The sequence below is a fragment of the Hyaena hyaena genome, unplaced genomic scaffold, assembly GCF_003009895.1.
Source record: "Hyaena hyaena isolate Hyena2069 unplaced genomic scaffold, ASM300989v1 scaffold_353, whole genome shotgun sequence".
In the NCBI taxonomy this organism is placed as follows: Eukaryota; Metazoa; Chordata; class Mammalia; order Carnivora; family Hyaenidae; genus Hyaena; species Hyaena hyaena.
Window position 1 is genome coordinate 936729 of NW_024080987.1, and position 18122 is coordinate 954850.

The 18122-nt window shown below is 36.9% G+C and overlaps 1 protein-coding gene across 2 annotated transcripts in view; it reads left to right on the plus strand.

Annotated features, from left to right (window-relative positions):
* The first annotated feature begins 1468 nt into the window (after positions 1–1468).
* KANSL1L (KAT8 regulatory NSL complex subunit 1 like) overlaps positions 1469–18122 on the plus strand; it is a 137906-nt gene continuing 121252 nt past the window's right edge. For both annotated transcript variants that reach the window (XM_039249978.1, XM_039249979.1), the window contains exon 1: positions 1469–1551. The gene's annotated coding sequence lies outside the window, so the exon portion shown is untranslated. The remainder of the gene's footprint in view (positions 1552–18122) is intronic.

An 18122-nucleotide genomic window follows, 5' to 3' on the forward strand; every position in this document is an offset into this window, starting at 1 on the left:
AAGGAAGGTAAATCAATCTTCCCTTACCCCATATGAAGGTGCAATTATTGTCATGAGCGATTTTTAGAAAGTATTCTCTGCTATAAATGCAGCTTGTCATAAAAAGTTATTGCAGAAAAATCGAGAACGAGGCCGTTATTTTCTAATTCCAGTAATCTGTATCATGCCTTATGCTTCATTATAACTCCAATTCCTTAGATTCTCCCCTCCCCCCATGATCTTATTCAATTAATAAGGTTGAAATAATGCCAGTTGTCTTTTTGTAGCTAAAATTATAGCGTGCTTTATTTATGTGTAAATTAGAAGCTTAAGAAAACCTGAGAAAACTTATCACATGAGGAGTTATATTTTAAAAAGTTTTTTTTTTTTTTTTTAAAGTACGCAGCTGGGGAAATGTCCACGTGTAGTTTAGTAGTGAGTGGAACCCTGGGCCAGGTGCAAGATTCAGAAATGTTTTGTGTCTCTGGCCAACAATCTCCACACAAAACCCGGTTTATTTATTTGCACTACTGCAGTAGCGTTAACTCTAACGCCACTCAAACCAGCTTTGTGCACATTTTAAAATGCTCGAGCGAGCGGCTCCTCATTTTTACCAGAAAACCACCCAGCTGGATTCAGGACAGCTTTGTCACCTTATTTCAGAGCCTCTCGGGGGTCGTACAGAACTACGACTTTGGATTTGAGCGCAGAGCACGTATGCAAGCAAATGCAAGGAGACTTACAGATTTGGCAACTGTGACAAAGCTTTGTTAAAACTTGCCCCTCGAGCCGCAAGACGGGATGGTCTGGACGCCAGGAGCCAGCGCAGCCTGAGCGCGGGCGGGAGGGCGTAAAGCAGCCCGACTTTCCCTTCGCTTTGCTTTTCCTGTCACGGTGGTACAGAAATAGAAAAGCAAGGGCGGGAAGCCGCCCGCTCGTATTTTTGGCGTGTGTGTGTGTGTGTGTGTGCGTGCGCGCGCGCCTGTCGCCCGCTCGTATTTTTGGCGTGTGTGTGTGTGTGTGTGTGTGCGTGCGCGCGCGCCTGTCGCCCGCTCGTATTTTTGGCGTGTGTGTGTGTGTGTGTGTGCGCGTGCGTGTGTGTGTGTCCGCGCGCGCCTGCTCCCCGCTGGCAAGGGAAGCGGCAAGAAACGAGAACGACCCGGAACCCGCCCCTAGGGAGCTGCCGCGCCTTTGCACCAGGGCTCGGGCGTTGCGCTCCCGCCTCTTCCAGAACGCTCCGAGACGCTTATGCAGGCCCCGCCCCCTGCCGGGGTTTCCCCGCCACCCGCGCTCATTTGCATGGCGCTTCCCCTCCCCCGCTGCCATTGGCTGGCGTTGCGCCCCGCCCACTGCCCGGCGGGGTACCGTCCCCGAGCCGCCCGGAGCTGCGGGCAGCGGGCGGACTGTTAAACCGCGGCGGCGGCCGGGGCGGGAGCGGGGCGCGCTCTGGAGACAAGTCAGCGGCGCCCCGGGTGGGGGGAGGCGGGCGGGCAGCTAGAGATCACCTCAGCAGCCCCCACCACGGCCGGACCGAAGGTGCGGCGGCGGAGGGGAGCCAGGGCGCCCCAGCAGGCGAGTGGCCGGCGTCTCAGCGGCGGGCTGAGGGGGGTGGGTCTCCTCTGCCGGGGACGGCGGCAGCGCGGGGAGGGGAGAGCGGAGAAGACTGCTGGGTGGACTTGCGGGCCCGGCAGCCGAACGGCAGCCCCGTCGCCCCCCGAATCCTCTGAGCTGTTGGACTCTGGGTCCCGGCACAGGATCGCGCTCTAGGGCAGGGGTCGGACCGCAGCCAAATTTAAACGGCTAAACCTAACAGCCTTGGCAGAAGCTGAGGGGAGGGGAGAGAAGGAGTGGAGGGAGGGGTGGGGGGCGGACCCAGGCGCGGTCACGTGGGGTAGGGGCGGGGCTTGGCAGGCCTCCCTTTTGTTTTGGCTGGCGCGTGCGCAGAAGGCAGAACACGTGGTTTCCTGGGCCCGCCCCTTGGCTTAGCGGCCGCTCCTCTCCGGGTGAGGGTGTGGTGACGGCTGTTTTGGGAGAGCTGTGAAGCGGAGTTGTCTGTGTTACATGTGACCCTTATTTTCTTTATTTTGTACTTTGTTTCAGGCGTACGTTGATCTGGTCTTTGGAATTAGATGGGCTGGAGAGGAGTGTAGACAATTATTGAGGAATGGTGTTTTCCAAGTTTGTGTCGCTTCTAGGTGTTCCGAAGTGACCGACGTTGCTGGAAAATTTGAGGCTATGCGGTGATTAGTAGCAAGAAATCCAAAGCGGTTTTCTAGTCATTAAAGAAAGAAGAGGCTAGCTGTGCATACAAGAGAGAAGGCACTGGATGGACCTTCTTGTAATGCTTTCTTAACTTTGAGAAAATTGGTGTTTGGTTCCCTGGCCGCCTGGCCGGCGGATCCACTCCATCCTTTACCTCGGATCAGCTGTGGGGCGCGGCGCGGGGAGGTGGGGGGTTTTGGAGATTGATTTTTTTTTTTTTTTTAACTGAGGGAAGCACATTCTTTTTTGATTCCCCAAACTTTAGTCAGCTGGTGAGGTTTAAGAGGGTAACTTACTTTGTCTTACTCAGTTTGCTTAACTTGGTGCTGAGCTTGAGTCGGTAGGAATGTTTTTAAAATGCAGGATTGGGGCAGTTTTGTTACCACTTAAACATACGAGATATTAACCAATACTGCAGACAAAACTGGCGATGTTTGTTGACTAGGTAAAAGAGTCTCTAAAAATAAGTGAATATTGGAGGAAAACTCAGTGTTCTGGAATGTAGATTACTTGAGAAAGAGGTTCAGCATGGAGTGGTTTCTGCTATTTCCAGTTTCTAACTAGCCGTTTTCTTGGGCAAGTCACAACCCCTCTGATCTCAATGTTTGTTTCGTCTTGCAAATCGTTTCATAATACTATCCCTGCTTTAAGAGATTGTTATGATAATTAAATACCTCGTGTTAGTAAAAGTGGTGTACAATCTTTATCAAGCATTACAAATACAGAAGTTGCTAAGTAATACGGTTTTATAGCAAAAGTCAGGTCTTTCTAATCCAGCATACTGGAAGAGTATAAACGGTGAATGGATCATGAAATAAGATGTATTTGAATATATTTAAAGTCTGTTGTAACTATTATTTTTGATTCTTCCCCACTTGTCACCTGATTACTCAGATCAGTGTCAAGGTTGCCATCATTTTTCTGTAGTTTTAACCTAGATAGTCATTAGTTTTCTTCCCCAGCCCTTCTAGAATTTTTACGTGATTTTTTAAAAATCCAGGCCAGTTCTATCACATTTATTTTTTACATTTATTTTTTGTGTGTCATACGTGCCATTTCTAAATAGCAGTTGCTTACTTACTCTTATTATAAAATAATTTGGAAAATAAAGATGAGTTCAAATAAGAAAAATACATGTGTTTCTCTCACAATATTGGTGTATTTTCCCTATAACTGGGTGCATGCGTTTTCATTTAAGTCTACCTCATAAATGTTCCAGTGTCATTAGTCTTTGAAAAATTATTTTTGGTTGTCTAAAATTATATCGTGTAACTATCATATTTAAAGTTTTTCCTATTGGCAGATGTTTGGGATGTTTTGCTGAAGTATAAACTTCACTGCAGAGAATCACCTTTTAAAAAAATCTTTGAAAACTTTTTTCCCTTTAGGTTTGTAAAAGAGAAATTACTAGGTCAAAGTCTGTGTGTGTGTGTGTGTGTGTGTGTGTGTGTGTGTGTGTGTGTGTGTAAGGCTCTTTAACATCAAACTACCTTCCAGAATGTCGTATCTAGTATGATACAGTGTATCTAGTGTATGAGCCATCCTCCCATTATATCTTTGTTCATCTTCTAGTTATTAGTATTGAAACAAAAAGTCTTGCTTTAATTTGCATTAATTTTTTTTCCACTGATGTCTGTGACCTATATATTTTATTTTCCTAACTTAGTGTAAGCTGCTCGAAGGAGAATATATTTCGTTTTTGACAAGCTGCGAATCACAAAGTGGATACTCAGTGAATACTTGCCATTTGGCTATTAATATTTACCTTTTTGACCTCTGCAAGATCAAGAAATGAGGTCTTCTTTTTTTGTCTTATTCAGTTTACCAGTACATTGTTGGCAATGTACCGTTATTGATTGATTCATTACAGTACTTCTCCCTTCATGCGGGGGGACTCACTGATCCTCTCAGAGTTGTCTACTAAAAGGTCCAGTGATTTCTCATTGTTCAACTGCTACATTATCCAAGAGCTCCATCCAGTTTTTATGTTATTTATCGTGATAACTTAAACTATTTCATTTCCTTTATTCATTTATCTATCTTGTATGGAGTTCACTTTAGAAATTTCATTCTGATCATTCTGATTTCACAGGTAGCCTTTACTGGGTTATTATTATTTTTTTAAAGCCTACTGCCTAAAGTGTATTTGTTTTATTCACATTGTTCTTGATAGTCCACCTACTGTTGCCTGTAATACCTTTTACTGCCTTTAACCTACTACATAAACCTTACGTGTCATCTATTTTCATTTATTCAGTTATTTTCTTCTCACGTCCTTCTGCATTTGTCTATACTGTATTAGATTGTAGGGGGACAGAAAGCAGTTTCTTTTGGTTTTAGAATTGTGTTTAGGATTGTTTACCGGTTGAGTTCCTCAAGTTATAAACTGCAAGGAGTGGGGCTACTTGCAACAGAAGTGACAGGCAGTAGGGACTTAACAACCAGTTTACTGACTTGAAAGCGTACCGTCTTCTACCTCTAGCCTAAAGTCCTGACTGCATTACAGTACAAAAATGGAACGCTGTATGTAGGGATGACCCTGAATTGTCAACACAATCTTACGTTACTTTCTGTATTTTATGTTCAATTTAGAAAGGCAAGGAGCATGTTTCATTGCCATATGATTCCTTTTTGTTTTTTTTCCTCTTAAATGTTGTCTTAATGAGAGAGTTCAGTGAACTGTGCTCCTTATTCCATGTAGGATAAACAACCAGCACATGTTAATAAAATGGTAATATTGTACTTGCCTGTAGACAGTCTATATTGAAAATCTGAAGACTGTTCATAATGAAGGTTTTTAAAACTTGATAATATTTTTAGGTTTGTAGAAGCATGTTCTATTTTTACACAGATGTGACAGTTCTCTAAGTACTGCAGAATTGGGGGGAAATGCATTCAATTTTAATATTGAGGTTTTATTAATATTTGTAATAAACCTTGTATTTATTGTCTGTTTCCAGTCCTATAATTTCAAGAATTCTCAAACATGTTTTTCAAAGTAATTTAAAAAATATTTGGTAGTGGACCATTAATCATCGTTTAACGACATGAAATCGAAGCAAATGTGATAGTGTATTTCTAAATGTAAATTTCTGGATCCAAGCGGATATACACAGAAAAAAAAACCTTCATTTATATTCCTATGAGTCATGCGCTTATAACTGAATAGTAATAATTCTGCTTGAAGTATGATCTGTTTGATGTGTTATGTGGCCACCCAAGTGGCTTTATCTTTAATTAAATTCCTTTAGTCTTCAAAGAGAATTCCTTTTTAGGGATAGTTTTCAAAGTGGAAGAAGTTCTTGCTGTAAACATTACTGAGTACAAAGTACTGAGCCAACTGTACCCTGGTCATGCCAATTACTGCAGTGTTTTCTGCTGTAAATTGAGAATGCCTCTATGTAACAAAGAAATCTTAAAAACATGACACTCTTTTTTATATTTATATCTTCCGTTAATTCCTATACTTCTGAGGAGTAAAATTATACCAGTATAAACTCTTTATTTCTATTATTTTAATTGGAATTTTTCTTTATGAGTTATAAATTAAAAATTTTGAATTTTCAAGTATTTTAGTAATATTTGAAAGAGCTTCTCATACTTTGCTAAGAATTTGTCTTTTTTTTTTTCCTTTTCTTTCTCCACCTTTTATAATGGATCAGCTGTCTGACACACATTTAAGTTGTAACTGTGGAAAATAACTTTTTTCTCTACTTCAGGATTCTCCTCTCAAAATGCTGTTGGTAGTTTTTATTGTTTTAAACTTGTAGATGAGTCTACCTTATTTGTGATACTGTAATTCCTAGTTTGTGTTACTGCATTTAAGAGAACTGGGATTATCCAGATTCCAGGTAAAAAAGTAAATTAATGTTCTGGGTAGATTTGAATAGGATATTTTCCATGGACTCTATGTAATACACATACATGTGCTAGAATATAAATCATAGTCAAAGTCTGGAGTATTTTAGGGGGTAGAAAATCAGATTTAGCTTTTAATGTTTAATGTTCATTTTTAGGAGAAAGGATGGTTCTTCTAATCTAAATTGTCTAAATTATCAGTCAATTCTGAAGATAGACTAGATTACCAAACTTAAAAAAAATTTTTTTTTTTTTAGACAGAAAGAGAGCATGTGTGGGAGCAGGGGAGTGGCAGAGAGAGAAAGAGAATCTCAAGCTGGCTCCACACTGAGTGTGGAGCACAACACGGGGCTCAATCTTACAACCCTGGCATCATGATTTGAGCTCAAATCAGCAGTTGGATGCTCAACTGACTGAGCCACCCACGCACTCCTAGATTAGCAAACTTTTATATATTTATTTTTTTAAGAATGCATGCTAAAAGTTATTTGGTATATGTGACTTATATATTGTAAAGATTTGATCTGCCTAGTGTTGGCATCAACTCAGTAATTATTGACATCATAAATATCTCATTATGTACATGCAAATTTTGAGGGATGACATATTTAGAATATCTCATGAGGTCTACAGGACTGTTTTACATTTAATTAATGCTAAATTCATAAATATGTATGATTTATAAATAAAGATTAAATTACTAATGGAAACGTTTTGTAGACATAAGGGCAAAGGTTTTTAAAAAATTTTTTTAATGTTTGTTTATTTGTAAGAGAGCACAAGTGGAGGAGAGGAAGACACAGAATCTGAAGCAGGCTCCAGGCTCTGAACTGTCAGCACAGAGCTCAAGCTGGGGCTCAAACTCACGAACCATGAGATCATGACCTGAGCCGAAGCCTAATTCTTACTGAGCCACCCAAGCACCCCAGGGCAAAGCTTTTTATTTGTGGTAAATATAGCAACTAATTTCTTCCTTAATTCACAATGAATGTGTTGAATTAAATTATAGACCAAAAGTTAGAATTTATGATACAGACTTTATGTAGACTTTATACAGACTTTTTTTTTACTGAATTCATTTGATTTTATATATAATAATGAAGCTTAATATAGCCAAAACAAAAGACAAAACGTTTTGATTCTTAGTGGTTTTTAAATGTTATTTAAAGGCATAAACTTTGGGGGGCACCTGGGTGACTCAGTCAGTTAAGCTTCAGATTCTTAATTTTGGCTCAAGTCATGATCTCTTGGTTCTTGAACTCAAGCACTACATTGGGCTCTGTGCTGACAGCGTGGAGCCTGCTTGGAATTCTCTCTCTCTCTCTCTCTCTCTCTCTCTCTCTCTCTGTCTCTCTACTCCTCCCTGCCCTCCCCCCCCAAAATAAATAAACTTAAAAAAAAAAGAAACTTAAAAAAAGGCATAAACTTTGGCTTGTTTTACTGCAGTTTTCTCTGGTTGGTATTTTTTAGAAAAATGGACTGTTCACTGTAGGGTTATTTACTAAGTGGATTATATGTAACACATTTATAACAGGTTAGTTTTTTTTTTTTTTTTTTTTTTTGCCACACACAAAATGTCTGGGCTTGGATGTGCTAAGGTATTTAATTAATAATGTTCAAATTGAAATGTAAGTTAAAACTTTGTTGTAAAAACATAGAAGTGAAAATTTATGCTCAGGAAACAGTTGATTTTTGGATTATCAAGGACAATTGCTCCTTGACAGATAATCAGAATAATCTGACTAGTTACTTTCTTTGAAAGGGTACTGGTTCATTCCTTAGCTTGCAGTTTTGTTTCTTAAATCCTGTTTGCTTTAATATTTTACTTTATGTTGTGACCAAAAGGAGTTTAGTTTTTCTCTGTTTTATCTGTTTCAGGTTCTTTGAAGTTCTATATATGAAACTCTTAGAAGAGGGGCCTGTTTTGCCTGGTTATTTTAGGTGCATATGAAATAAATGGTGCCTAGAGTAAATATAGTACAGTCTTTTAGCAGCTAGAAAGAAATTTCTTAGATTTAGCTAAGATTTAAATGCTTTTTTTCCCCACATAATTATATGCATGATTAGAAACTGAATAATTAGAAACCAGGATAATTAGAAACTAGATATTTATAAGATCAAGATCCTTTTTAAAAAGCTTTTTTTAAGGATTTGCCTTTTCCATATTTTTGACTAACATAAAATATTATTGATGTCTAAAAATACTAAACAATACGTTTAGCTAAGACCTTTGGGGACTGTAATATTTTAGCTAATGGTTGATTCCTGTTTACTTAGGGGGACTGTATACTTTATACTTTGTACTGTCCGGTAAGGTAGGCTTTAATCACATGTGACTATCAAGCACTTAAAATGTGGCTAGTCCAAATTGAGTTCATGTTAAATGTAAAAAACCCTGGATTTTATGACTTAGCACACATACAAAACATCAGATTTCTCCTCAAGATATGTTTATATTGATTACAGATTGAAATAATATTTTGTGTATAATGGGTTCAATGGAATTAAAATTAATTTCACGGGTTTTTACTTTTTAAAATATGTCTACTAGCAAATTTAAAATTAAATATGTAATTCACATCATATTCCTGTTGGACAGCAGTGTTCTATACTAATGTTTCCGAGCCTTAAGACTCATTTCATAGTAAAATCTCATGAACCTCCTTTTTTGACATTAAAAAGTTTTTGTTTTTTTTTATTTTTGAAAGAGAGACAGAGTGCAAGCAGGGGAGGGTGGAGAGAGAGAGGGAGACACAGAATCCGAAGCAGGCTCCAGGATCCAAGCTGCCAGCACAGAGCCTGATGCGGGCTCGAACTCCCGAACCATGAGATCGTGACCTGAGCCAAAGTCAGACAGTTAACTGACTGAGACACCCAGGTGCCCCCTTCCTTGACATTTTAAAGTACAGTTGGCCCTTGAACAACGTGGGGTTAGGGGTACTGACACCCCATGTAGTGACAAATCTACATAAAACTTTTGACTCCCCCAAAACTCAACTACTAATAGCTTACTGTTGACTGGAAGCCTTACCCATAACAAAAATAGCTGATTAATGCGTGTTTTGTATGTTATATGTGCTCTATATTCTATTACAATAAAATAAGCCTGAGAAAATAAGTCATGAGAGAAAATACATTTATAGTACTTGTTCTGTATTTACTGGAAAAAAAAGAAACACTCAAATAAGTGAACCTACACAGTTTAAACCCACATTGTTTAAGGGTCAACTGTAAATTTATCATATTTAATGCTGTTAGCTGAGGAAATACTTATTAAGGGTCTGCTTGCTGTGTGCCAAACAATATTCTAGGATACAGCATTGAATGAAAACATTCGAACCCTGCCTTCATGTGGCTTTCATTTTAGTGGGAAAAATATATAAGTAATTTTTAGTAAAAATTTTTAGATGAACTATTATTGTAAACGTGCTACTAGTTGTATATAACTTAATGTAATGTAATTTTAAGAACAGTGCTTCATTTATCTAGTTACATATGTTATTTAATTTACTTTTGGCATTTGTCTTGTGTGATGTTCTCTGAACTTCTGGATCTGTAGTTTGATGTCTGACATTAATTTGGAGAAATTCTCAATTGTTATTCAAATAGTTCTTCTTTTTCATCTCTGCCGTCTGGTATTCCCATTACATCCAAACACATTTTGTAGTCGTCCCACAGTTCTTGGTTATTCTATCCCTGGGTTTTGTTTCGTTTTGTTTTGTCTTTTTTCTCTTTGCTTTTCACTTTTGGAAGTTTCTGTTGACATATCCTCAAGCTCAGAGATTCTCTTCTCAGCCATGTTCAGTCTACATACTGAGCCCATCAAAGGCCTTCTCATTTGTGTTACACTGTTACTGATCTCTAGCTAATTCCTTTTTTATTCTTTCTTAGAATTTCCATCTCTTTGCTTGTATAATGCATCTGTTCTTGCATGCCATCTACTTTTCCTTTAGAGCCCTTAGCTTGTTGTTTAAGTTCTTTTAAATTTACAGTTACATGATTCCAGCATTCCTACCATATCTGAGACTGGTTCTGATGCCTGCTCTGTCTCTTCAAACTGTGTTTTTTATCCTTTGATATACCTTATAATTTCTTGTTGAAAAAGGGGACATGGTGTATTGGGTAAAAGGAACTCCAATAAATAGGCCTTTAGTAAGGTGTTGGGGAAGCATTCTATAGTGTGATGATTAGGTCTATCTTTTAGGAAGCCTGTGCCTCTGGGTTGTGAACTGCACAAATGCTTCTTAGGGATTTTTTTTCCCCCTCTTAGGTAGGACAGGATGGCTAGAGGAGCTGGGGTTAGGTATTTCTTTAACTCACTTTTAATTAAGAAAAAGCAAGGCTTTTCAACATATTGCTTAGAAATTAATATATGTCACTTTGTTATCCTGATTTTATTTGACTTCACTGTAATTTAATGGAACTGCCCCTGTTTTCTTTATATAAACTTTTAAACACTCTGAGATCTCAGTTGCCACACACTCTGGAATTTCCTTTTCATTACTAACTGGACTTTTTAGGACTCTTCTTCTTTGGTAACTCCTCCTCCTTTGTGCCTTCCACCCTCCAAATGTGAATGTAATCCAGGGCTTGATACTCGGCTCCTTTCTCTTCTTTACCTATATTCTCTCCCTAGATAAACTCTTCTAGTCCTTTGGTTTTAAATACTATTTATAACCAATGATTCCCCAAAATAATATCTTTAACTATGATTTTTTGCTTGAATTTTAGATTTGTTTATCTGATTGCTTCCCCTTAGATGGCTAATAGGTACTTCAAACTCAGCAAAACCCAGAAAGAACTTTCCCTCAACCGCCTATTTCCCCAAGTTTGCCCCATTTCAGAAAATAACATCACTAACCACTCAGTTGCTTAACCCAAAAATCTAAGAGTCATACTTAATTGCTTTTTTTTTTTTTACTTTAGGCCCCACGAAATCTTGGCTGACAAAAGTTTTGTTAACTCTGTCTTGAAACATATCTTAGATTCATTTTTTTAAATCTACTACCTCACTAGTTTAAGCCACCAGTACCATCTCTTGTTTAGATGACTTCAAATAATTTTTTGTCTCCCTGCTTCTGTTCTTGCAAGGTATTTCCATTCTTTCTTCCATACAAACCTTTTCTTTATGGAACAGCTGGAGTAATTTTTTAAAAATAAAAATGTAAATTAGATCTCATTACTACCTAATCAAAATATTTTCAGTGGTTTTCCTTTGACTTACATAAAATGTCTCTGCAAACCATATGCTTCTCTGATCTTATTTCTTCTTACTTTTCTCTCTGGCTCATTATGTTCTGGATATATTTGTTAGTTTTGTTCCACAAACACACCAAATTTATTCCTGCTTTAGAGTTCTTTATTAGTTGTCATTTTTCCTTGGCAGACTCTTACCCCCAAATCTTAGTTGGCTTGTCGTCATTTCAGGTCTCAGAGCAGATGGCACTAACACAAAGGCCTTTGTTCATCTACAGATCTAAATTAACTCCTGTCCTAATGTTGGCATGCTGTATCTCTGTTTAATTTTTTATAAAAATAATATGGAATCTTTATTTGTTATTTTCCTATTTGTGTATTTGTTCTTTATCTACCTTTTGCTAGAATTTAAGCTCTGTGAGAATACAAACTTTATTTTGCATGTTCACTGTTATCTTTCTAGTAACTGGGATGGCATCTGTTACATATTACTCAATAGATGTGTATTAATTGAATTATTGAATGTTTGGTTTTAGATTGAATATATATTAAATGGAGGTTAATAATCTTCTACCAAAAATAGACAAAATTCCATTTATGACTCAAAGTTGGCCATTTCTTCATTTTCTGCTTTTAAAAAGTCAACATTTCTTTTTTTAACTTGTTTATTTCTGTAACTTTTTGAAAGTTTTTATTTTGTTTTTAAAAGATGAAATTGTTTTTCAGCTGCCATTCACAAGCACTTCTCTATAAATAACATGTTGTGGTATGGACAGTCTTTATACTCAAATGAAAAGCAGATGACTTGTAGCTAGATATTCTTACTGTTTTGTTTTTTTTTAAATTAACTTCTGAATACTGGAGATACCTTTAAGTGCTATAAAATAATTGTAATCATGTGACACACAGCTTCTAGAACTAATTTTTTAAATGTGTTTGATATTTTTTATAGTTGGTATTTGTAAGTCTTTAAAATTTTTAGGCCATTTTTCCCCCCCGTAAATAAGGAAAAAAGCAACCATCATCAAAACTCTGTGCAAGCACAAAAACATAGTTGCAGGGAAACTATGGCTATAGAGTTCACATCAATACATTATAGCATATGTATTTCCAGAGGGAAAAATGCTACAGCATGTTGAACCTTTGACTGCCACCCGTAGTGTGAAAACTCAGGAACTTGGACTTTTGGGACAAATCAACATCACTCACCTAGATTTCTTTAGCTTAATATTGAGGTGAATTTGCAGAATTCATTTTATGCTCTAAATCGGTATGCATCTGCTCCTAACCAGTTGTCCATCATGCATAAAAAGTAAAGATTGACTGAAAATAAATGCAGTTTAAAAATATGGAATGCTTGAAACCATTATTTAAAGTTAACCTGGGGCGCCTGGGTGGCTTAGTCGGTTAAGCGTCCAACTTTCGCTTAGGTCATGATCTCGCAGTTCGTGGGTTCAAGCCCCGCAACGGGCTCTGTGCTGACTGCCAGCTCAGAGCGTGGAGCCTGTTTCAGTCTGTGACTCCCTCTCTCTCTGACCCTCCCCTGCTCACGCTCGCTCTCTCTCTCTCTCTCTCCTAGAAATAAACAAAACATTAAAAAAAAAAAAAATAAAGTTAACCTGAATGGTAACTTCTTATCTTTCGGGAGTATGAACATCTGATTTCTAGTAACTCAAACATTTGTCTTCTGCATATATATGTCAGAGACTCCTAAGTTATGTTTTAAGTAATTCCCTATGTTTATTTTTTTAGTATTTTAATTTTGAGGAAGTCTAGTTTATCATTTTTTTCTTTATGATAATGTTTTTGGTGTTCTATCTAAAAAAAATCTTTGTCTAACCTAGTATCAGAGATTTTTTTCTGTGTATTTTTCTAGAAGTCTTATGGTTTTAAGTTAACTTTCATGTCTTTGATCCATTCTATTGGATATGACCATTTTTTATATAACATATATGAGGTATGGGTTCAATTTCAGGTTTTTGCATATGGTTGTCTTATTGCTCCAGAACAATTTGTTTAAAAAACTAGTCTTCCTACATTGAATTGCCATTGCATCTTTGTTAAAAATCAGTTGACCATATGTGTGCTGGTTTGTTTTGGAGCTATTCTTTCTATTAAGTGTTCATTCTTTTGCCAGTGTCGCACTTACTCTGACTACTGTAGGTGAATAGGTAGTTTGAATCCTTTAGCTTTGTTCTTTTTCTTATTTTAGTTTCTAGTCCCATGCCTTTTCAAGTATATTTTTGAATTGGCTTGTTAATATCAGCAAAAAATTCTGTCAAGATTTTGATTGGGATTGTGTTGAATCTATAGATAAATTTAAGAAGAATTAACACTCTAACAATAGTGAATAAACTAACACATAAACACAGTGTATCACTCCCATTTATTTAAGTCTTCTTGATTTTTTTAATGGTGTTTTTTATTTCCAATTTTTCATTTTAGAAATATGAATGATGTTTGTATCTTGACCTTATTTCTGCTACCTTAGTAAACTCATGAGATCAGAGAGCTTTTTGTATAGATTTCTTGGGATTCTCTGTGTAGAAAGTCATTTCTTCCATGAATAGAAACAGTTTTACTTTTTCCTTTTCAATATGTGTACCTTTTATTTCTTTTCTTCATCTGTTCCATCGGCTAAGACCAATAGTATGGGGATGAATAAGAGTGGTGATAACAGGCATCTTAAGTCATTACGAATCATAGGGCAAAGGCTTTCAGTCTTTCATCATTAGTAGTAAAGTAATGGTTAGACTTTTGTGTAGATGCTCTTTAAGCAATTCTCCTTTTCCTATTCTGTTGTTTTGAAAATAATAATTAAGATAGGTGTTGTTACTATTTATTACTACCTAAATCTTTGAACACAGTTCAAAATCATGACTCACTTGTTTATTAATTCAGTCAATAAATGTCTGACAATTTTTGTGTTCTAGGCATTGTTTTAAGTGCTGGTGATTAGAATGTTGACCAAAATATAGTTCTCTTAAAGTCCTCACTAGAATGTAATAAAATAATAGGTAGTGATTAGTATTATCACTATAATCTATAATTATAGGTAATTATCACTACCTATTACTAATAATAAACAGTATGAGGGAATGGAATGGCATGAATTGAGGGGCTAAAGCTATTGAACATATATTAGTCAAGTCAAGACTTTGATAAGGTGATTGCTGAGGAGAAATATGGAAGAATTGAGGGACCAGCCATTTTATCTGTGGAAAATTGTTCCAGGCTGAGAGAATTACAAGTACAAAGTGCCTGAAGCAGGGACTTTCTGGTGTGTTTCAAGAATAGCACGGAGGCCAGTGTTATTGGAGTGTGGTAGTCCAGGAAGAGAGCTGTAGAATATGAAGTATTCAGGGACCTGATAATGTAGAACTTTGTAGATCAGAGAAAGGGTGATTTTGGATTTTATTCTAAGTATAATGGGAACCACTTATTTATCCACCAGATATTTACCAAGCATCTGCTTCATGTCAGATAATTTTTCATGTTGATGATAAACCTACCTTGGAGATATTGTAATATCAGTTCAGTGCTAGACCTCAAAACAAAGCAAATACTGCAATAAAGAAAGTCAAATTAATTTTTTGCTTTCCAGTGCATACAGAAGTTATGTTTTTACTATACGGTTGTCTATTAAGTATGCAATAGCGTTATGTCTGAAAAAAAAAACAAAAACTATACAGCTAGTCCTTGAACAACATAGGTTTGAACTGTGTGTGTCCACTTATATGCAGTATTTTTCAAGAAATATAGTATTGTAAATGTATTTTCTTTTATAACTTTTTTAACACTTCTTTTTCTCTAGCTTTAGTGTAAGAATTTACTATATAATACATATAACACATAAAATGTATTAATTGACTATATTATTTGTAAAGTTTCTAGTAGTTAAGTTTTGGAGAAGTCAAAGTTACATATGGGTTTTCAGCAGTGTTGGTGGTTGGCACCCCTAGCTCCTGCATTGTTGAAGGGTCAACTGTATGTACTTGAATTTTAAAAAATGTTGCTAAAAACTGTCATCTGAACTTTCAGTGAGTCATAATCACCAATCAAGATCAACATTACAAATATAATAATAATGAAAAACTTTGAAATATTGTGAGAATTATGAAAACGTGACACAGACATGTAGTCAGCATATGCTATGGGAAAAATGGCATCGGTAGACTTTCTTGATGTAGGGTTACCAAAATATTCATTTTGTACAAAATGCACAACCTGAAAATATTCATTTTGTACAAAATACACAAAATGATGTGTAATAAAGTGAAGTATGATGAAATGAGGGATGCCTGTAATAGTTAACAAAGTAGTCATAAATCCAAGCTTTCATAGGTCCTTAGAAATATTAGTTTATGTAATAGGGAGGAAGTTAGAAGTGGTAAAGTTTAAAATAATCAGGATACATTGTTAGTATGTAATTATTGCATACTTAAATAATTTAAAAAAATGGATTAAATGCATTTATGTTTTATGATTAAACATTAAGTGGGTGGTTTAATATTTGCAAATCAATCCATATGATATATCACATTAAAAAAACTACGCAAACATCATTTAATTTCTTATTTACAGGAGACTTCTAGTTTTATGAGTTTCTTTTGGATGCAAAGTAGAAAGACTTTAGGCTGGGAATTTTATAAGGATACACTTGGGAATAGAATATAGAAGCACTTTATGTAAATCCTAGAATTGGAACTGTGAAATGGGTGGGGCTTCCAGAGACTAGAACCCAAAAGTCTTCATATCCAAATGTGTTAGTTATCTATGGTTTTGTAACAGTCTATTTCACAGCTTCTGTGGATCAGGAATCTAAGCATGGCTGAGCTGAGTGCTTCTGGCTCAAGATTTTGCACAAGGCTTCATTCCGTGTGTTGGCTGGATTTTCCATCATCTGAAGGCTTGACTGGGGAAGGATCTGTCTCTCAGATCACTCACATAACTGTTGGCAGGCTTTCGGTAGTTGTTGCTGTTGGCTGGAGACATTAGTCCATTGCCATGTGGGTCTTCGCAGCTCAGAGCATGGCAGCTGGCATTCCAGAATGAGGGTGACAAGGTGAAAACCACAGTCTCTGTAACCTAGTCTCAGAAGTGCTATCCCATCACCTCTCCTGCATTCTGTTTGCTAAAAGCAAGTCACTAAATCCAGTCCATACTCCAGAAGAAAGGGCATGAATACCAGGAAGTGGGGATTATTAAGATCATTTTAGAAACTAGTAGATACTACCAAGTAAATCCTAGAGATCTCACCAGAGGGTTTTTTTTTGTGTGCATTTTCTTCTAGTTCTTTACCATAAATGTGTCTTATCCTGTCTAAATCTACATTTCTTTTTTGCTACCAACCCTAGTTCTTAACTATTAATCTCTATTTTTTACCCCTTCTTTTTAGTTTTCCCCTTGTATTTAGTTTATCAAGAGCCCAAGATGAACTCTGCTGCCTCATGACATTTTACCTTCTGCCCCTGCTGCTAGTCACTTTGATTATATTTCTAGCACCTTGTTCAAGTGAGAAAAAGTAGGGGGTGAGGGGATAAAGTATAGTATCTTTTGAATATGACCACCTCATCTGTGATTAACATAGTTTTCCTCAGAGAGCAGTGTAGTTATCTAAATACTATTGTAGATGTTTATAAATTAGAAGATAATAGAATATGTCTCATAAAATTAGTAACTTTGAGGTATGTAGACTTTGGAGAGAGAAAAATGTCTACGTTTTTTGAGACATTACACAGTAAAGTATAAAAAGGGCAAACACCTCTTTTTTTAAATTTTTTAATGTTTTATTTATTTCTAGGAGAGAGAGAGAGAGAGAGAGACAGCGTGAGCAGGGCAGGGTCAGAGAGAGAGGGAGTCACAGACTCTGAGACAGGCTCCAGGCTCTGAGCTGGCAGCACAGCCGACGCGGGGCTCGAACCCACGAACCACGAGATCATGACCTAAGCGAAAGTCGGACGCTTAACCGCCTAAGCCACCCAGGCGCCCCACACCTCTCTATTTTTTAAGTAAGCTCTCTACAAGCAATGTAGAGCTTGAACTCACAACCTCAAGATTAAGAGTTGCATGCATTACTGACTGAGCCAGCCAGGTGCCCCCAAATATCTGTATTTTTATCACATAGAATTAACAACCATTAACATGTGTTCATTTTGTATTTAAGTCTTTTTCCTCCAAGTGCCAAAGTTTGTAGTTGAAACTCAACTCCTCTTACGCTACCACTTTTAGTTTTGTTTCATGGAAATTATCTGATGTGCGATACTATTACGGATTTGGTTGGTATTTTTCTGTTTTTTTTTTTTTTTTCTTGTAAACACATAAATGCACACACACTTACATATATATGGTGTGGTCTTGTGTTTGTATTTTTTCCCCCAAATCAATACAGGTTTTATTGCATTTTTTAAATCTCTCAAGTCTAAAATACATCTGGCATCTTAATGTTTCTGTAGCTGGACAACTTAGATCTTATTTATCAGCCTGCTAAAGTTTCCTTTTTCATAAACATAGATAACCATCCAAGACTTTTTTTTTTTGACATCTTTGTTTTTCATTGTTGTGGCTTGTTGCATCAAAGCAACTGAGTTTGATATAAGTTCAATGTCATTTTCTTCAAGAATTAACTCATCTATCTGGACTTGAGATATTGAACAAGCAGCACCTGGTCTCATCCAAACCCTGTGGATGTATTTTCACCCAAGAAATTTTGGATTTCAACAGGAGAGCCATTTTTCTGAGTAACAATGTTGATGATGGAGAAGAATACACAGATCTCATCTTGGAAGCCCAGTGTAATGCCCTTGATCATGGCTATAGATAGTAGG